This window comes from Cebus imitator, unplaced genomic scaffold, assembly GCF_001604975.1.
Source record: "Cebus imitator isolate Cc_AM_T3 unplaced genomic scaffold, Cebus_imitator-1.0 Scaffold32, whole genome shotgun sequence".
Lineage (NCBI taxonomy): Eukaryota > Metazoa > Chordata > Mammalia > Primates > Cebidae > Cebus > Cebus imitator.
This window is the reverse complement of record NW_016107347.1, coordinates 5,119,094-5,140,749: the sequence shown is the minus strand read 5'-3', so window position 1 is coordinate 5,140,749 and position 21,656 is coordinate 5,119,094. Positions and strand designations below refer to the sequence as shown.

General features: G+C 41.0%; 1 protein-coding gene across 2 annotated transcripts in view; it reads right to left on the bottom strand.

Moving 5' to 3' along the window:
- DENND2C (DENN domain containing 2C) overlaps positions 1 to 20,408 on the bottom strand; it is a 77,824-nt gene extending 57,416 nt beyond the window's left edge. For both annotated transcript variants that reach the window (XM_017524236.2, XM_017524235.2), the window contains exon 1: positions 20,294 to 20,408. The gene's annotated coding sequence lies outside the window, so the exon portion shown is untranslated. The remainder of the gene's footprint in view (positions 1 to 20,293) is intronic.
- Positions 20,409 to 21,656: the final 1,248 nt, after the last annotated feature.

The following is a 21,656-nucleotide window of genomic DNA, read 5'->3' as shown; positions in this document are numbered from 1 at the left end:
TCACCGCAACCTCCGCCTCCTGGGTTCAGGCAATTCTCCTGCCTCAGCCTCCTGAGTCGCTGGGATTACAAGCACACGCCACCATGCCCAGCTAATTTTTTGTATTTTTTTAGTAGAGACGGGGTTTCACCTTGTTGACCAGGATGGTCTCGATCTCTTGACCTCGTGATCCACCCGCCTCGGCCTCCCACAGTGCTGGGATTACAGACTTGAGCCACCGCGCCCGGCCCGAGAGGACTTCTTTAAAGAAACTAGGTGGTATGTTTCCCTGCCTCCTATAGGGGAAGAGGGAAATACCTCTTGCCTACCTCAAAGCAGGGACTGAAACCTCAAGATAACCACTAAAAGTGCTTGACGCATATCCCCAGACTTAGGGAAGTACAGAGACACAGGGACTGGTATCTGACTCCCACCTGGGGGATAAAAAGAGCAGGGATGTAGCTAAATTTTAAAGACAGCTTAGGCACAACAGTCAAATGAAAAATTTCAGCAGAAGTTCTACAAAATGCCAGTGTAGAAAACTACATGTAAAACTAACTTCAATAACATTAAACTTTTAGAATTTAATTACATTAATGCAATGTTAGTAACTGTCCATATAATTAAATAAAATACATCTCTTTTCCAATAATTATCCCCCCTTTTTGTTTTTGAGACTGAGTCTCCCTCTTGTCGCCCATGCTGGAGTGCAATGGCGTAATCTTGGTTCACTGCAACCTCCACCTTCCAGGTATATGATTCTCCTGCTTCAGCCTCCCGTGTAGCTGGGATTACAGGCGCATACCACCACGCCTGGCTAATTTTTGTATTTTTAGTAGAGATGGGGTTTCATCATGTTGGCCAGGCTGGTCTCAAACTCATAACCTCAAGTGATCCGCCTACCTTGGCCTCCCAAAATGCTGGGATCACAGGTGTGAGGCATTGCACCCGGCTATTTTCACATAATTATCCTTTTACAAATCCCCTCCAAAGTAAAAAATAACTGTCCCAAACTAGAACTTTTTAGTTATACAAATTGCTTCAAAACAACTTTGAATGTAACCTAGTGTTTTCCTAGTGTTTTTGTTTTGTTTTGTTTTGGAGACAGGGTCTCACTCTGTTCCCAGAGGCATCGTGTGATCATGGGCTCAAGTGATCCTCCTGCCTCAGCCTTCCAAGTAGCTGGGACTACAGGTGTATGCCACCACACCTGGCTGATTTTTTAATTTTTTTTTTTTCTCTACTTAAGAGACGGGGTCTCGCTGTGCTGCCAGGGCCAGTCTCAAACTCGTGGGCTCAATCCTCCTGCCTCAGCTTCCCAAAGTGTTGGTATTAGAAGGTATGAGCCAACACGCCTAGCCAACATAACTTAGTAAGACATTGGAAAAGAAAGGCAGCAAAATCATTACTAAAGTATTCAAAGGTTGAAGAAATTTTCCAAAGGCTAAAAAGAAGCAATTAAATAAAAAGTTTTAAAAGTCACAAAGTAATACTACTTTTTTTTTTTTTTTTGAGACGGAGTTTCGCTCTTGTTACCCAGGCTGGAGTGCAATGGCGCGATCTCGGCTCACCGCAACCTCCGCCTCCTGGGTTCAGGCAATTCTCCTGCCTCAGCCTCCTGAGTAGCTGGGATTACAGGCACGCGCCACCATGCCCAGCTAATTTTTTGTAGTTTTAGTAGAGACAGGGTTTCACCGTGTTGACCAGGATGGTCTCGATCTCTTGACCTCGTGATCCACCCGCCTCGGCCTCCCAAAGTGCTGGGATTACAGGCGTGAGCCACTGCGCCCGGCCTGTAATACTACTTTTTAGAAATTCTGAAAATAGAGAAAACAGGGGAAAATACCTGTAAATCTAAACTACCTCCAACATGGTCACTGGGACATTTTGGCATATTTCCTATCCTTTTTTTTTAAAGCACATTTTTATATAGTTGCAATTACAGTGTATATATAATTATATCCTGCTTTTTTCCATTGAGTTATATAAAAAGATGCAATTTTCAAGGATTTCAGACTACAAACATAACAGGCTTTCTTAAAAACATACATTCGTAACAATTGTACAATGTAACTTTCTATTTCATTCTAAAGCTTAAAAGCCAGAAGATGTATATCTCAAATTTTCAAATGACATTCCAAACTAATATATTATTTGCATATTTTATCTCATTTGATAATATAAGAGCAACAAAAGTAAAACTGCAGTAATATAGTTATTAAATACATCTCATATCCCTCACAGTGCATTTAAAACATAGTAAGGGCTGGGCATGGTGGCTTACACTTGTAATCCCAGCACTTTGGGAGGCCAAGGCAGGAGGCTCGCTTGAGGCCAAGGATTTGAGACCAGCCCCGTAGTCCCAGATACTCAGTATACTCAGTATACTCAGTAGCTAAGGTAGGTGGACTGCTTCAGCCCAGGAACTGGAGGCTACAGTGAGCCATGATTGTGCCACTGCACTCCAGCCTGGAAAATGGGGCAAGACTGTCTCTAAAAATAAAAAATAAAAATAAAAAGTGCCTGTAATGTTGGCATTTTGGGAGGCCGAGGTGGGTGGATCACCTGAGGTCAGGAGTTCAAGACCAGCCTGGCCAACATGGTGAACTCCCATCTCTACCAAAAATCCAAAAATTAGCCGGGTGTGGTGGCATGTGCCTGTAATCCCAACTACTTGTGAGGCTGAGGCAGGAGAATAGCTTGAACTTCGGAGGTGGAAGTTGCAGTGAGCCGAGATCATGCCACTGCACTCCAGCCTGGGCAGCAGAGTGTGACTTAGTCTCAAAAAAAAAAAAAAAAAAAAAAAAAAAAAAAGTCATTACTAGCTCTTCTCCCTGAACAATTTGGCCCTAATTAGGCAAAGCAGAGAAAGGCCAGCAGGCATACTTGCCTCATGCTAAAGAGCAAGGTAAGGAGAGCATTTGTGTAGGAAGGCTGCCTACTGTGGAGGTATCAGAGCCCAAACAAGGTAAGAAGTGCAGTCTCACCAAGAGGTAGCCCAACATGGGATGTTAGAGCTTGAGCAGAATGAGGAGGGTATCCAGGCTGACAGATGGCCTGGTGCGGGTTGTCAGAGTCAGGGCAAGGTGAGGAAAGCATCCTAATGGGGAGCCAACCGGCACAGAGTATTGGCAAGTGGACCTTGGGCTTGATTTCAGCTCCTTGGCTGGGTGCCACTGTGCAATGCACAAACTACCCTATCAAATACAGCACCCTGGCTGAATACTACGCAACTATTAAAAAGGCAAGGTAGAGATCTGTATGCAGATATGCAAAATATGTCCAAAATAAAAGTGGGGGAAAAGCAAGTAGAAAAATAATTTCCAATACACTTTTTAAAAGGATATACATATGTCTACATACATGCCCTCCCCACATGCATGCTCTGCAATAATATGAATTTGGATGTTAAACAATTGACTCTTATTCTCTGTCCAGCCCCCTTTTCTCAAGCGGGGCATGGGCTGGCTATAGTTCTCTTCCTCAAATTGTAGGAGGCGGGTGGTTGGGAAGTGATCATTTTTCTGACCATTTGAACTTTCTCAGTTCAGTATAGCAAACCCTTGGTATGTGTAGGGATTGGTTCCAGGATCTTCCTTGGATACCAAAACTCACAGAGGCTGAAGTCTCTTATATAAAATGGTGTAGAAATTTGCATCACAAAACCTACTTACAACTTACATCCTCCCTTTACTTATTTTTTTTTTAAGAGGCAGAGTCTCCCAGTTGCCCAAGCTAAAGTATAGTGGCTATTCACAGACACAGTCATGGTGCACCATAGCCTCAAACTCCCAGGCTCAAGTGATTCTCCCACGTCAGCCTCCCAAGTAGTTGGGACTACAGGTCCCATGCCTGGCTATCACCCACATGCTTTAAAAAATCTCGAGATTACTTATAATACCTAATACAGTGTAAATGCTATGTAAATTACTATTATACTGTATTGTTCAGGAAACGATGACAAGGAAAAAAAAGTCCATACACGTTCAGTACAGATGCAACCATCCAATTTTTTCTGAATCTTTTTGATCCATGATTGGTTGAATCTACAGGTGCAAAATCCACCAATACAGAGGGCTGACTGTATATGTTCAGTTCAGTTGTACCAATAAAGTTTTTTTTATCTTCACATCGGCACTTTTTTTTTTTTTTTTTTTTTGAGACAGAGTCTCACTGTTATCGCCCAGGCTGGAGTGCAATGGCACCAACTTGGCTCACTGCAACCTCCACTTCCCAGGTTCAAGCAACTCTCCTGCCTCAGCCTCCCATGTAGCTGAGATTACAGGTGCCCACCACCATGCCTGAGTAATTTTTGTATTTTTAGTAGAGATGGGGTTTCACCATGTTGGCCAGGCTGGTCTCAAACTCCTGACCTCAGGTGATCCACCTGCCTCAGCCTTCCAAAGTGCTGGGATTACAAGTGTGGGCCACCACGCCCAGCTATGTTTAATTCTTACAACAACCCTAACAGATAGTTACTATTACCTACAATAGTAGAAACTCTTATTACTTTGTGAACGAGGAAGCTGAAGCTGAACTGATTACCCAAACTAACACAAACCTCGTTCTTCTTTACGCCAATGTTTGTGCACTAAACCGCTATATATTATATTACTTGTTAGTTGGTAGACATAACAATAATATAAACTTATGTAACAGGATGTCAAAGGCAACTTTTCCTGTGTTCTCCAAGTTTCAGCAGGGGCCTCAAAGGCCAAAACCAAAACAATAGCAGTCAAATACCCCCAGACCTAAGAAAAGTGCACGGCGTAGAAAGTGAGGTTGCCAAAAATTGGCTCTGCTGACATTAGTTCACTATAGTTCTCAAGGCTGTATAAGAGATGAATTACAATGCATTAAATCATGAGGATTACAAGGGACAATAGAGAGGACTTCTTTATTTTTTTATTTTATTTTATTTTATTTTTTTTTTTTTTTTTTTTTTTTTTTTCCTGTCATGTTGCCTGGGCTAGTCTTGAACTCCTGGGCTCAAGTGATCTGCCTGCCTTGGCCTCCCAAAGTGCTGGGATTACAGGTATGAGCCACTGCACCCAGTCATCCATCAGTACTTTTTATACTATTAATATTAAACCATATTTTTTAAATGTTGTTTTTTCATTTTCCTTAAAACAAGACTCAAGGTTTTTATAAGATTGAATTTTTGGTCCCCACTTATTAAATTATGGTGGCTATGCAAGAAATTGTCAATAATGATACCAGTGAGAGAACTTGGGGTAGGAAAACAAGTTATTTACTTTTTATTTTATAACTTTTTATAATGCTTAAAAGGTTTTATCATGTTTATGTGTTTTTTGTTGTTTTTAAATGTTAAAACAGGATCTGAATGGTGGAACAATGGACCTTCTAAGTGGTATTTGTTACATTTTTCTATATTAAGAAAATAAATTAAAACCCTAATAAATTTTTTTAAATGAACACTTATGATGATATAGAGATTTCACTTCCAATAATTTATCCTAATGAAATAAATACAAATTCATAAAGATATATGTTCAAGAGGAGATTCAGAATACCATAAAACTGAGAATAAATGTCCAGTAGGTGACAAATGTACCATGGTAAATCCATACACTGAAATATTATGAAATTATAATACGCTCAAGATGTATTAAGTAAAAGAATGTTATAAAAGGTTATATAATATAAATTAACTTTAATCTGTATAAATAAATAAATGGAATTTATAGTTAATATGGATATGCACCAAAATGCTAACAATGATTATCTCTGAGTGATACAACCATGGTTGAATTTTCTTTTGGTTTATCTGTATTTTCTTTCTTTTTTTTTTTAAACTATACTTTAAATTCTGGGATACAGGTGCAGAACATGCAGGTTTGTTACATAGGTTTACACTTGCCATGGTGCTTTGCTGTACCCATCAACCCATCATCTACATTAAGCATTTCTTCTAATGCTATCCTTCTGCTAGCCCCCACACTCTGACAGGCCCTGGTGTGTGATGTTCCCCTCTGTGTCCATGTGTTCTCATTGTTCAACTTCCACTTACAAGCGAGAACATGCAGTATTTGGTTTTCTGTTCCTGGGTTGGTTTGCTGAGAATTTTTTTTTAATATTTTTTTTTAGAAATGGGGTCTTACTATGTTGTCCAGGCTGGTCACAAACTCCTGGCCTCAAGTGATCCTTCTGCTTCAGGCTCCCAAACTGCTGGGATTACAGGAGTGAGCCACTGTGTTCAGCCTGTTATAAACGTTCTTATACGTATCTTTGATAGACAAAATCACACTTCTCTTGGGTATTATCCAGGAGTAGAAGTGCTGGGTTATAGGATAGGTATATTTTTTGGTTTTTGTTTTTGAGACAAAGTCTCACTCTATTGCCCAGCTAGAGTGCAGTCACTCAATGCTGGCTCGCTGCAACCACCACCTCCTACATTCAAGCAATTCTCCTCCCTCAGTCTCCTGAGTAGCTGGGACTACAGGCGCATGTCACCACGCCTGGCTAACTTGTATTTTTAGTAGAGATGGGGTTTCCCCATGTTGGCCAGGCTGGTCTCGAACTCCTGATCTCAGTGATCTGCCTGCCTCAGCCTCCCAAAGTGCTGGGATTATAGACTTGAGCCACCATCCCTGGCCAAGTAAGCATATTTTTAACTTAAGTAGATGCTGTCAGAGTTTTCCAAAGAGGCTGTACTAATTTACACTCTCACCATTAATATATGAGGTTCCAGTCACTCCTTAGTCACACTGGAATTGTTAGTCTTTTTAATTTTAGCCATCCTTGTATGTAGTTCCCACTGTGATTTCTATGTCAACTTTTCAAACATTTCAAACTTGTTTGTTTGTTTCTCATCATACCATTATTTTTACTTTATTACTATACCATCACATTTTATTTTATTTTATTTTATTTTTATTTATTTATTTTTTTGAGATGGAGTTTCTCTCTGTTGCCCAGGCTGGAGTGCCATGGCACGATCTTGGCTCACTGCTACCTCTGCTTCCCAGGTTCAAGCGATTCTCCTGCCTCAGCCTTCCGAGTAGCTGGGATTACAGGCATCTGCCACCACATCCGGCAATTTTTTATATTTTTAGTAGAGATGGTTTTCACCATGGTGGCCAGGCTGGTTTTGAACTCCTGACCTCATGATCTGCCCACCTCGGCCTCCCAAAGTGCTAAGATTACAGGCGTGAGCCACTGCTCCTGGCACCATCATGTTTTATTTTTAAAATTATTTTTATACATCATCATGTCCTGTTGAAATCAAGCTTTATAAACTCCAAAACATTGCTAATCAAGAATAAGTCAGTTCTCAGACATTCTAGGTTAGTCCTCATGTATCACAGATGGTAGCTTAAGTCATGAAAGTAGACAAAAGATGGTAGAAATACTATCAATGTGTGGAATCATGGAAACCAAAGGAAGAGACTCTATCAGGAAGAACAGAGTGGTCAGCAGTGACAGATACATTATCAAAAGGTCAAGTAAGATAAAAACTGGAGTATCTGTTCATCATTAGGACTTGGACAAGAGCAGGTTCAGTGGCATGGAGAAGGCTGAAGGAAAACCAGTGAATTGAGAATTAGATGAGAAAAAATAATGCAAATATCAATGGATTGTAGACAATCCATTCAAGGAGTTTATCCAAGTAGGCAAGCGGATAATAGATTGGTGCTGGACAGGAATGCGACGTCCAGGAAAGCTTTCTAAACGTGTTTCTTAAACAAGTTTAATCTTGTTTAAACACCAGTGGGAAGGAGTCGCCAATGAGGAGAAAAGAAAAGAAACAAGGGTATAAAGCAAAGACCTCAAGAAGGAGAGAGAGCATGGGCCTCCAAAGGGACTTGGAGAGATTATCAGCATCTGCCAGGAAAAGGGAAAGTCTTCCACTGGAACAGAAGATAATGATTAAAGAAAGATAAGAGTGCAGGTAGATTTCCAGGTTTAGGGGCTATACACTGATGAACTTTCCATCTGATGGGTTCTATTTTTTCTTTTAACAGCCATGGTTATTTGCTGAGAGTAAAGTGAGAGAAAAACCAAAGGTTTAAGGAGAAGGAAGAAGGTTTAAAATAAAGAGTGTGGGGGGAAAAGGTGCAAGAATACACAGGTTCCCCAAGCAGAGGGTTTTCAAAGAGTTATGAAAAAAACCTTTGAGAACATTCGTCATGATTACGGACCATAGATGAGAGGAAAACAGAACATCAGATAAAGAGTGGGAGAAAGGCTACTGAGAGGAACAAAACCAGGATAATGTGGGTCACAGAAATGAGAAGAAAAGGTTCTAAAAAGAATCGTGCAAACTAGTGTCATAAAAGTAAGGAGAATAAAAACTGAGAAAGGATCCTTGCATTTGGTAAGAGGACATTAAACAAATAGATTTTAAAGGATGGTGAAGGCAGGTAACAGCTAAAATTTTAAAAGAAAATTAGTGAAGAAATGCAGAAAGTATGAATAAAACATTTATTTGAAACTCAGAGGGATAATAAAAACAAAAAGGTGACGCAACTTCAAATGAAAAATTTTAAAGTTGGGGAAAATCGGTATTTTTTCAAACTGCAGCAAAAAATAACAAAAGATATATAAATACATGGAAGAGGGGGGAGAAAGTCTGATGGAAGAAAGGTGCTAGTGCTCACAAGAGGGTCAAAAAATGGCAGTACTACTTTGCAACAGTTCTTTAGTCTTAATACAAAATGATAACTGAGGCAGAGGAGGATTGCTTGAGCCCAGAAGTTCAAGACCAGCTGAACAACATAGTGAGACCCTGTCTCTATTTTTAATTTTTTTTTTTTCACGCCCAGACTGGAGAGTGGTGGCGCAATCTCAGCTCACCATAACCTCCACCTCCCAGGCTTGAGCGATTCTCCTGCCTCAGCCTCCCAAGTAGCTGGGACTACAGGCATGCAGCCACCATGCCCGGCTAATTTTTGTATTTTTAGCAGAGACAGCAGTTCACCATGCTGGCCAGGCTGGTCTCAAGCTCCTGACCTCAAATGATCCACCCACCTCGGCCTCCCAGAGTGCTCAGATTACAGGCATAAGCCACCGTGCCTGGCCTTATTTTTAAATTTTTAAAAATGATGATAGGCAATGTCATTTAATTATTCTTCAAAGTAAAAGAACTAAGCTGCAGTAATTCATTCTCTTCTTGGAGTCACATTAAACTCAATTATTGATGTGATGCATTGCTTCTCAGTCTTTTGGCTAAGATTGAGTGTACTGATGTCATAGGGCACAAATGAATCTATCAGCCAAATGTTTTTCTTTAATGTTTCAGGTTTCTCTTCAGGGAAATAACAACTAAAAGTCTAGCAACAGTAATGATAACTAACAATATCTCCACATTTTATTTTCTTCAAGCTTTCTTCACTGATAATGTCATCTTCAAGATGCAGTAATGGCCAGGCGCGGTGACTCATGCCTGTAATTCCAGCACTTTGGGAAGTTGCGGTGGGTAGATCACTTGAGGTCAGGAGTTCAAGACCAGCCTGGCCAACATGGTGAAACCCCGTCTCTACTAAAAACACAAAAAATTAACCAGGTGTGGTGGCCGGTGCCTGTATTCCCAGCTACTTGGGAGGCTGAAGCAGGAGAATCACTTGAGGCAGCCAAGATCCCACCACTGCACTCCAGCCTGAGCTACAGAGAGAGACTCTGTCTCAAAGAAAAAAAAAGATTCAGTAATGATGCTTGAAAGATACAGATGCCAGACATAGACAATAGTAGCAAGTGTCATTTGTCATAAAAATGTCTTTTGGAACCCTTCCGCATACAGCTTCAAAGATAGTTCACTAGACAGCCAAAAATAGCAGTCAAATTTGCAAATTTTGTTATTCTAAAATATTGAAAAATATCTGCCCAATGAGATTTCCTTCCTTCCTTCCTTCCTTCCTTCCTTCCTTCCTTCCTTCCTTCCTTCCTTCTTCCCTCCTTCTCCCTTTCTCCCTTTCTTCCCTTTTTTTTTTTTGACCAAGTCTCATCCTGTTGCCCAGGATGGAGTACAGAGGCGTGCTCACAGCTCACTGTAGCCTCAACCTTTGGGCCTAGGTAATCCTCCCACCTCAGCCTCCTGAGTAGCTAGGACCACAAGCACATGTCACCATGCCTGGCTAATTCTTTGTATTTTTAGTAGAGACTGGGTTTCACCATGTTGCCTAGGCTGGTCTCAAACTCATGGAGTCAAGTGATATTCCTCCCTTGGCCTCCCAAGTGCTGGGATTACAGGAGTGAGCCACCATGCCTGGCCGAGGTTGCCTCTCAACTAGAAAAATTCTGGATTCGGCCGGGCGCGGTGGCTCAAGCCTGTAATCCCAGCACTTTGGGAGGCCGAGGCGGGTGGATCACGAGGTCAAGAGATCGAGACCATCCTGGTCAACATGGTGAAACCCCGTCTCTACTAAAAGTACAAAAAATTAGCTGGGCGTGGTGGCGCGTGCCTGTAATCCTAGCTACTCAGGAGGCTGAGGCAGGAGAGTTGCCTGAACCCAGGAGGCGGAGGTTGCGGTGAGCCGAGATCACGCCATTGCACTCCAGCCTGGGTAACATGAGTGAAATTCCGTCTCAAAAAAAAAAAAAGAAAAATTCTGGATTCATACAATCTGCTCAGCTCCTTATCTCAACTATCAAACTTCAATACGATATAATAAACAGCTACGGTTAACTCTGAATACAAAAATATTTTAAAATATTGGTTACTCAGTAAGCTTCCTTTAATATAATTAACAACTTTCAACACATTCATGCGATTCAGAGTTTTCTGTGGATATCAAAGCTTTGTCATATATACAACAGCAGTCTCAAACAGTACTCTTAGCCCTTAGAACAAAAAGGACAGAAATCGAGCCCAGCAGTGACTTGCTGGGCAGTATGTTCACCCACACCCAGCCTATTGTTTTTGCTGGAGGGAAAGGTCCAAGGAGCTTTCCTTGGAAATTCAGAAGAAAGCAAGAGGATGCCTATACTGTCAGGCGCATTGTTCTGACTTTTGGCTGTAAGTTTGTCTCTCTCTAACTCCCTCCCTCCCCTTGAGTGTTGCAAGGTATTTTGAGGAGATACTCATTGAAACACAAGCATGAGCCTTGCATGGGGGGTGGATGGGGGAGGGAGCACTGTTAGCAGCAGCTTCAAACAATGCTTAAAATAACTGCTTTATATTTTCTAATCACATTTGATATTCAATTGTTCATAATCATTTAAAAGTTTTTTTTCCAGTTTAACTTCTGAGGATCAACAATTTATTTTTAAAAATTCTGTACACATACTTGTACAGCTGTGGTTAAATTTAAGCAACACAAAAAAATCCTCCTTATTATCTTCACTACCTAAAAGCACAGTACAAGTTGGAATATCAGTGACCCCATTGATCTGGATTATAAAATCTGCACCAGACTATAGCCATCTTACAAGTATTGCTGAAATGTCCCATAATGGTACAGAATAGAGATATGTCAACACTAAGAAGTATAATTTTTAATTTCCAGCTGATTTAGCATCAAAAATCATGAGCACAATATCCATGAATTCTAGTTGAGTACTTTTTCAAGAGATAATGTAGCCATTTTTCGCTTATGCCACTGATACACGACTAAATGAGACAATAATCTTTCTCAGGAATGATACTTGAATAAATAGGAAACTGAGATAACTTTATCTTCTTTTTTTCTTTCTTTGAAAATACTTGAAAGGGCTTATTTAAAAGTCCAGTATGCTATATTTCCAAGAATCTTTTTAATTTTAAAGATTTTTAATTCGTATTTGCAACGCCAATTAAATTCCCAATTATCATAGGAAAATGAAAACACGGTCTGTCATTTTACTAAGGTTTTGCCCATTTGATGAAATAATGTTTTAAAGAATCTTCACTGAAAGTCTTATACTTTTTCTCAGGTGATCATTTCCCTCAACATTTTTGTTCTTCCGGATCCAGTTATTGCATATACCTCTGCATTTTTTACTTGGTTTTTTCTTCTAATCATGAAACAACAAATTTTAAAAGCAAATTGATCTAGTTTGATTTAAAAATACAATTATCACTAGATTCTTGAAAATACCACACTTGACAAATGCAAAGTTCAAAAATAAAATTTGGTTGAATGACTCACCATTTTTAACAACAGCAAATAAAATTCTGCCACACTTTGGTTAACCCTGATTTATGTCAATATAACTATACAATGACAGCTGTCACATTACACTCATGATTAAATTGACCATCACTCTAATTCAAATAATTTTCCGCTTTTGTTCCAAGTTACCCTTATAGTTTAAGTAGGGCCCAGGGAAAAGGAAATTTTCAGTAAACAGTGTTGTGGAGCGGGCTATGTCATTTCCTCACAAAGGCCCTATTATTATAGGCTTAATAGACCCTTATTTAATCAGAATATCAAAGAGTACAGATAAATATTTAAATACAAAATTATGCTTTATATTGCTGAGTAACCAATTCAAACACATCCCACACAGCTGGGAGATTTTGTTTTTTTTACTCCAATGGGAAAAAAGACAGAGAAAACTGCAAATCCCTTTTAAGTGGCAGCAAAAATAACTCTCTCTCTCTTCCCCCCCACCAATCTGTCCTGAATTTTAACATCCCCAAACAAAAAAATCCGTAAACATGTCATTTCTATGAATTCAAACTTGAAGGAAAACAAATAATTTCTCTCCATGTCCTTTGTTGCAAATATTTATCACTGCTATGAAAACTGTGAAAGTTAGAAATTTAACTTTAAAAAGTAGAGCATAAATAATAACCTTTAAGTAATACAAATTGATTAATACTGCCTGAACTAAATGCTAAAAACTCTATTTTCATGCCACTAACCAGAAGTCTAAGACTCATAAGAAAAACCGGGTGTGGTGGCTTATGCCTGTAATCCCAGCACTTTGGGAGGCTGAGGCGGGCGGATCAAAAGGTCAAGAGATCGAGACCATCCTGGCCAACATGGTGAAACCCTGTCTCTACTGAAAATACAAAAATTAGCTGGGTGTCATGGCACGCGCCTGTAGACCCAGCTACTCAGGAGGCTGAGGCAGGAGAAATGCTTGAACCCAGGAGCAGAGGTTGCAGTGAGCTGAGATTGTGCCACTGCATGCCAGCCTGGCGCCTGGCAGAGACTCTGTCTCAAAAAAACAAACAAAACAAAACAAAACAAAAATCTTGAATTTCTTCCTCAAAAACGGGCCAGGCATAGTGGCTTCATACCTGTAATCTCAGTGCTTAGGGAGGCTGAGATGGGAGGATCCCAAGCCCAGGAATTCAAGCCCAGCCTAGACAATGTATCGAGATCCCATCTGTACAAAAAGTTTTTTTAAAAATTAGCCAGCCTTGGTGGTGTGCACCGGTAGTGCTAGCTAACTGGGAGCCTGAGGTGGAGGGATCGCTTGAGCCCAGGGGTTGGAGGCTGCAGTGAGCTATAATGGTGCCATTGCACTCCAGCCTAGGTGACAGAAAAAAAAAAAAAAAAAAAAAAAAAAAAAAAAAAAAAAAAAAACAAAGAAAGAAAGACAAAAGAAAGAAAGAAAGATCCACAGCCTTCCAAGAAAAGAAAGAAAGAGAGACAGAGAAAGAAAGAAAAGAAAGAAAGAAAGAAAGGGAGAGAGAGAACGAGAGAGAAAGAAAAGAAAAAAAAAAAAAAAGAAAGAAAAGAAAAAAGGGTAAACACCTGGGATGGATAAGTGTGAAAAAGTCCTTTAAGTTTTCTCTCTTATCATTTACTTAATGCTTCAGTCTTATAATTTAATATACTGTTTATGAAGTGAAGACATTGTCGTGTTTTCTTTTCTTCAGGATAAAAATTATTCATTCAAGGCAAAGAAGAAAAAGAAAAAAAATTCCATCCTGTCTTAACACTCTGGGAACCAGTGCAGAATGCCCTTCAAGTTTGTCTTTTATTTCACCCAGGTTTCAATGGCCCCACTTTCACGGAAGCAAAAAGATCAATGTTTTATTGTAAATAAACTTTTTTATTCTGACTCTGTACAAGTCAATCTACTTCTCTGTATCTCAGGTTCCAAACCAATTAAGGGAATATTTTCCATTTTAATGAGAAATGGAGGATGAATGAAAATGTTTTAGTTATTTTAAGAAATGTACAAGAATTTAAAAACAGGAGGTATAATTTTGAAGAACCATGATTTTTTTCTAAACCAAGCTTACGAATTCAAGTATTTCAAAGAAGATCCCTTAGGGCTGGCAGACTACGGCCTACCTGTGGGCCAATCTGGCCCACTGCCTATTTTGGCAAGGCCTCTGAGTTAAGAGTGGCTTTTACATTTTTTAATGGTTGGGGGGGATCAAATAAGTATAACATTTTATGAAGTGAAAATTATATGAAATTCAAATTTCAGTGTCCATAAATAAAGTTTTATTGGAACACAGTACATGCATATTCATTTAAGTGTTGTCTGTGGCTGCTTTTCGACAGAATTGGGTAGGTGTGATAGAGACTGTATGGCACACAAAGTATAAAATACTAATATTTACTATCTAGCTCTTTAAAGAATATTTGCTAACCCCTGCTTTAGAAGACCATACAGTTATTCTTTTCTTTTCTTCTTTTTTGAGACGGAGTTTCAGGCGTCACCCAAGCTGCAGTGCAGCAGGGCAATCTCCGCTCATTGCAACCTCTGCCTCCCGGGTTCAAGCAATTCTCCCACCTCAGCCTCCCAAGCAGCTGGGGCCTCAGGCATATGTCACCATGCCCGGCTAATTTTTAAAAATTTTTTGTAGAGATGAGGTCTCCTTATGTTGCTCAGGCTGGTCTAGAACTCCTGGGCTCAAATAATCTTCCCTCCTTGGCCTCTCAATGTGCCAATTATGGGCATGGGCACACAGTCTTTTGTTGTTTTCTAAGCTTTGTCTATGACTTCCAAGAACTAAAGATCCGGTGTTGGGATAGGAATGTGCTTTCAAAGCTTTGATTAAAGGTAAACAGAAGCCAGGCACAGTGGTTCATGCCTGTAATCCAAACACTGGGTAGGCTGAGACAGAAGGAGTCCTTGTGCCCAGGACTTTAAGACCAGCACGCGCGCGCGCACACACACACACACACACACACACACACACACACACAATATATATATATATATATTTGTATGTGTGTGTGTATATATATTTTGGGTGTGTGTGTTGTATTGCACCATTGCACTACAGCCTGTACGTACATAAATTTTTTTTGAGATGAAGTTTTGCTGCTGTCTCTCAGGCTGTAGTGCAATGGTGCAGTCTCAGCTCACTGTAACCTCCACCTCCTGGGTTCAAGTGATTCTCCTGCCTCAGCCTCCCAAGTAGCTGGAATTATAGTCTGGCTAATTTTTGTATTTTTAGCAGAGATGAGGTTTGGTTTCACCATGTTGGACAGGTGGGTCTCGAACTTCTGACTCAAGTGACCCACCGCCTCGGCCTCCCAAAGTGCTAGGATTATAAGCATCAGCCACTGCGCCTGGGCAAAAAAAAATTTTTTAATTATCAGGGGGTCAGGCCAGGTACCGTGGTTCACGCCTATAATCCCAACAGTTTGGGAGGCCAAGGCAGGTGGATCACCTGAGGTCAGGAGTTCGAGACCAGCCTGGCCAATATGTTAAAACCCCATCTCAAGTAAAAACACAAAAATTAGCCAGGTGTGGTGGTGTGTGTCTGTAGTCCCAGCTACTCAGGAGGCTGAGACAGAAGAATTGCTTGAACCCAGGAGGCAGAGGTTGCAGTGAGCCGAGATCATGCCACTGCGTTCCAGCATGGGTGACAGAACCAGGGTGTCTCAAGAAAAATAAAATAAAAAATAAAAAATAGTGGTGGTGCACGCCTATAGTCCTCGTTTAGCAGGAGATTGAAGCAGGAGGATTCCTTAAGCCAAAGAGGTCCAGGCTGCAGTGAGCTATGACTGCATCACTGTATTCTAGCCAGGGTGGCAGAGCAAGACTCTGTCTCTTAAAAAAAAAAAAAAAAAAGTAAATAAGCTATACATGCCATGCAAATAAAGAGACAGAAAAATAATTCTATAATAAAGCCAGAAGATCAATGTTCTTGTGTAGCTGTGAATTTGCAATAAAGCTTTTTAGAAAGAGAAGCGCCAATACTACTTTGGGCAATAAGGACAGTCCCTGACTTAATGATGGTTTAACTTAACGATTTTTCAACTTTATGATGACACCAAAGCAGTATGTGCTCAGTACTCTCCTTAACTCACAACGGGGTTACGTTCAGATAAATCCATGGTAAGTTCATCATATGCTGACTAACTATATTTTCAACTTATGATGGGTTTATTGGGACATAACCCTATTGAAAACTGAGGAGTGTCTGTACTTCTGGAATAAATGAGTGAGTCCCAAATGAAATTTTAAAAGAACAGGACTCATCTGAATGTAAAAGTTGTTCAACTTTCAATTAATAGCCATTTCATTGCTTTATAATAATAATTCATGGGACAAAATTAGCATAGGTAATTAAATAATCCCTTCTACTTATATAAAACAAATCATTTATTCTTGGTCCTCTTCTCTTCTAATTCTACATTCAATTTAATCTGTTCTTACAGCTTCAATTAACACTTCCTGCTACCTCTGAAATCTGAATCACCAATTTCAGCCTGGCTTCTGGACTCAGAGCCTCTCTTGACATCTCCACTTGAATGCTCCAAAGACAATTCAAACTCAACATGTTCAAAATGGAAACAATTATCTTCCTCCAACATTAAAAAATAAAGACCCTTCATCCAAACAGTTTTCCAAGCTAAGAAACTAAGTCATTTGCCTTTCTGTTCACCTTCTGAGCCAATTGATTTTAAAGCCCTGTCAATTCTATGCCTTCACTATCTATCCTCTCCTCTCCATCCCTATTACTAGTTTCCTACTTCAAGCCCTAATCCTCTCTTATCTGTGCTATTTCAATAGCAATAGTCTCCCAACTTATCTCTCTACCTTTTGCCTCTCTCCATCCAATCCAGACACCAAGCCATCTTCAGGTTATCTTTACTAAATACCTATATCTAAAATCCTTCACTAGCTCTCCATTGTCTTTAGAATCAAGTCCAAAGTCCTTAGCATGATACTCTGGCTCTTCAGGACCTAGCACCAGAAGACATCTTTCCCCTCTTTTTCTGAATCACAACTTTTTACTTACCTAAGTCTGTAATGTTGTCTTATATCGTACTTCAAAGTATTAAAAGTACTTTTAACACTATATTTTTTAGTGAAACAGCCTGCCAAACTGAATTACTCATTTCTTTGTTCCAAATGAAGGAAACTGAATCCCACACTACCCAGAAATTTTAGTGATCCTAATGCAATTAGCAAGGAAGCTTTGCACTTTCCTTTTTTCATATTTCCAGGCACCTTCTCCTTTAGCCCAACCACCCATTTCTATACACTCTGACCTTCAGTGACAATGGGCTACAACACATTCCTCAAACATACCATATACTTTCACACTTATCCCTGGTTTTCATTCATATCTCCTGTTTCCTGACCCAATTTCAGCAAACTCCCATTCATCCTTCAAAGCCAGATTTAAATATGGTATCTTCTCTCTAATCCTCCTTCTTACCACGTGCAGAATTATTTTGCCTCATGAGTATTTCCATTAAACTCTATCTATACTTCTTTTTTTTTTTCTGGCAACTCTTCAAACATACCTAAATCTATACTTCTTTATAGCTTTTATCATGCTGAAATTGCAGGGACTTATTTATATGTCTGGTTATAAGCTTCTTGAAAATAGGGAAGCATTTTCTTTTCTTGAATCTCACACTTAACTGACCGTCTGAGAACAGATATTTTTAACTTCTTAATGAAAAAAAAGCACCTCATATTGTTAAGATAATGCCATAACTGTCATTACTGAGGGACTGAGAGCTTAGAATCGACCCTATGTCATTCACCGGTAACAACAAAAAAAGGGTTCCTACATACAAACTATAATTAAATCATATCTTGGACATGACTTCTTCTAGACATTGCAATACCAGTTTACTTTTTCCTCTTTCTTTCCTTCTTTTTGAGTAAGTTTTTTATCGACCTCTTTTTAAAATACGTATTAGATTTCATTTATATCTCACTCACAGAATTTGAAACTCAGTATAGTGCAAAGGTTACAATCAGGTCCTTGGAGGGTGACTGATTTGAATCCTACCTCTGCTATCGAGGTTGTCTAATCATGGCCAAGTTACTCAACCTCTCTATGCCTCTTAATGAGATAATCATAATAACATTCCTCATGTGCTGTTGTGAGGATTAAATAAGCTAATTACATGTAAAGAATTTAGAATACTGCCTGGCACAGAGTAGGTACCAACGAATGCTAGTTGATGTTGTTATTGTTACCATCCGCTTTAAAAGCAGCTTTTGCTTTTTCGGTACTCATTTTCACCCCCTTGATAGGGTATAATCTCCTAGATGAAAGGAATTACATACTGCTCTTACATAAATATCAGCTTGTGCCTTGGGATACAATAGGCCCTCAAAAAACAATGTGAATGTAAGGTTTCAGACCTCCAAGATCAACAAATTATAAATCATAGAAAAATTTATACATGGAGTACATGTGTAAAATTCATGTTTTAAAGTAGTTTCAAAACACCCATCCTCCACTGACTTGTTGAAACATGTTTAAATAAAACTTCTAAAATAACACCAAAAAAATTACATTCACTAGTAACTTTCCCTCTATTACTTCATTTATTTTGATCTTGGTATCCAGTGGTCTAAAATTCTTGCCTATAACTTAAGCCTCACTACAGAACCTTTAAAAGTAATATAATTTTCAGTTTTTGAAAACTGCTTATTGTCAATAAGAAAAATCAATATTCTTCCTTTATTGCTGCATTTAAAAAACGTACTACCACATTCAACACACACATACACAAACTAATGAAAGACCAAGACACATAATTACTACGTTTCCTGGTTTCTGCCTGGCAAACTCAGAACAGGCCTATAAGTATCCCCAGCAAAAGCCTCTGGATTACAAAACTGCCATTTTCTTTTTTATTTCCCATCTCCCCCTAAAATCCCTTGCACACATACCCACAGTAAAGAACAAAAACCTCTATAATAAAGGCTGCATGAAAAAATACGGCCACATATTAACTATATTCTGAAGGATTTAAATCTTCCTGTAAGCAGCCCCTCAATTCACAAAAACAAAAGAAAGTCTTGATTTGGAGCAATATCCCAAACTTACTTTAGCAGGTATCTTAAACGACAACTATTTAGCTAAGGCAAAGAAGTAGATTACTTGATTGCTACAGACTTCATGGTAAATGATTCAGCAAGTGTATAGATAACACCACTGTGCTAGTCTAGAAAATTTCATCAACCAGTGAAAAATAGAACACACTCAAACAATGGTGACTTTGTGTAAAAGGAGTTTAAACAACTTATTTACACAGTAAGCAAGGATCTAGCACTTTATCTAAAACACTGCAAGAGAATCACACGAGGCACTTCGTAGTTGCTTCACAGAATATACATGCCCCACACGCACGTTCAAATATCTAACACTGTAGAATACTCTCACTCATCTCATTTGACCCAGAGAATACCCATAGGCATGAACTTGCCAGTTTCACAGTTACAGAAAGGGAGGCCCAGGAAGTTAATTTGACCGAGGTATCACATCTGGTTCCGTGGGTTCTGGCCCCAGACTTGAGCCTTTTGAGTCATAATCTAATCATCAGCTGCTGTACGGCCCTAGTTACTCAAATGCTCTTAAACGTTCCACTGTCAGATTTTTAAATTAAAATTCTACAAATGCTCTTAAACGTTCCACTGTCAGATTTTTAAATTAAAATTCTACTTGACAACTTTGGGTATTGTGCGTATTAGATGCTGTTAAGAATCAAAACAACACACACACACACACACACACACGCACGCACGCACGCAAAAAATTGTTTCGAAGTGCATCATCCCAGCAGGGCTAAGTTCAAGCTCCTGGCTAATCCTGGCGAAAGACCGCGTTTCCCCCGGACTGCGGGGCGCTGCCTCCCTCTTCCCCAGCAAAGAGCGGCGCCCGGCCGAGGGGTTCCCAAGCCCCAGACGTGAGCGGCCAGGATATCCTCAGCCAGACTCCGCCACAACCCGTGTGGCCAGGAGAGGACGTCCCAAAGCCGAGCGTCCGCTGGGCCCAACACCCTTTCGCTCCTCCGGACCGAAGAGGTGCAGAGACCGCGGGGCGCGGGGACGCCACCTCCGCCAGCCCAGCTCGCACCTTCCATGGACGCCGCCGCTGCGCCGCAGTCCCTCGCCCGACGCCCAGAGGGTGATGCCAACCGCTCCGAGCGTCCGAAGTCCCTGTCGCTCGACACCCCGCTCTAGATCACCCGACTCCTACCTGTCTGGACCTAGACGTTGCCTCTGCAGTCCCGCTGGTCTCCAGAGTCTCACTGGGGTCCGCTCCTTCCCGCCCCTGCAGGCCCCGCCAAAGGCCCCGCCCCGGCTGCTGCCCCACCCCTAACCCCTCCCAGCCTGGCAAGGCTCAGTTCTTATTGGCTCCTATTCCCATCCGTCACGCTTTGCCCGCCCCCAGCACCGTCCCGGCCGGAGGTGAAGGAACCTCAGTGCCTTTGCGCCTCAGATCCGCGGAATGGCTAGAACCTTGGCAGGACCTGGGTCGCAGCGACGCTGCAGTCCCAGCAGGCGGGCGACCGGACCGGCGCTACCGTCGTCCGGCTGAGCCCTCGAGCCAGAGCTCCATCGCCCTCGCCGTGCCTGCCGTCGCATCGGCCCGCAGGCGACGGCCTACATTTTACGTGAAGGTTGACTCTTCGCTACTACTCCACAAGATGAAGCCTGGCAGGGAATCCAAACACTGCTTCCGTGGCTGACCTCGTGAGCAAACAGTTGCAGTACGGTGCCAGCTTGAAACGTCAAGAGAAGCAGATAACTCCCGCAGCACCTCAGGCTTGGAATCTCAGAACAGGGTGCCTTGATACTCCCAGTGCCTGAGGTCAGCCCCCCCGCCCTGTTGAGACACACACGCCTAAGCGCTCCGCCTGCAACACGTTCTTGCCCAGGTATGTGCATGGCGTTGTGCCTACTGCAAGCCGTAACCCAGTTTCACCGAGGCTGCCGGACAAGGATCAGTTGAGCCTGTTTCCCAGGCACTCGCTAACCACCCCACCCCGCCTCGCCCCGCCCCACCCAGCCAGAGCCTCCTGGGTCTGGTGACCAAACTCTTCCTACATTTGTTCACGCAGAGGTACCAATATAGAAGACTACCAGAAAGAGAGGTGTTCAGTTACGTATCACAGATGACTGTCATAAGCGAACTTAACCCAAACAATAAAGACAGCATATCTCAAACCGTTGTGAAGCTGTGACCTGTAGGCTGTAAAACAGAAATTACATTCTCTGATGTGGGGGGCGGGGGGAGTAATGATCATACTTAAGAAAAAAAGATCATGCCCCAATAAGGAAATAAATGTGGATATTGTTTGTAGTAAATTTTGAACACTCATCTTTATGGGCTTCCCTCATCAAAAAAAAATTATTATCTAATGTATCGATTTACTTATTTATTGAGACAGGGTCGCTTTGTGTCACTAACAGCGGAGTCCAGTGGCCCAATCATAGATCACTTGAAGTCTCAACCTCCTGGGCTGGAGGAATCCTCCCACCTCAGCCTCCCAAATAGCTAGTGCTATAAAGCATGCACCACCACCCCCGGGGAAGTTTTTTTATTTTAATTTTTTTTG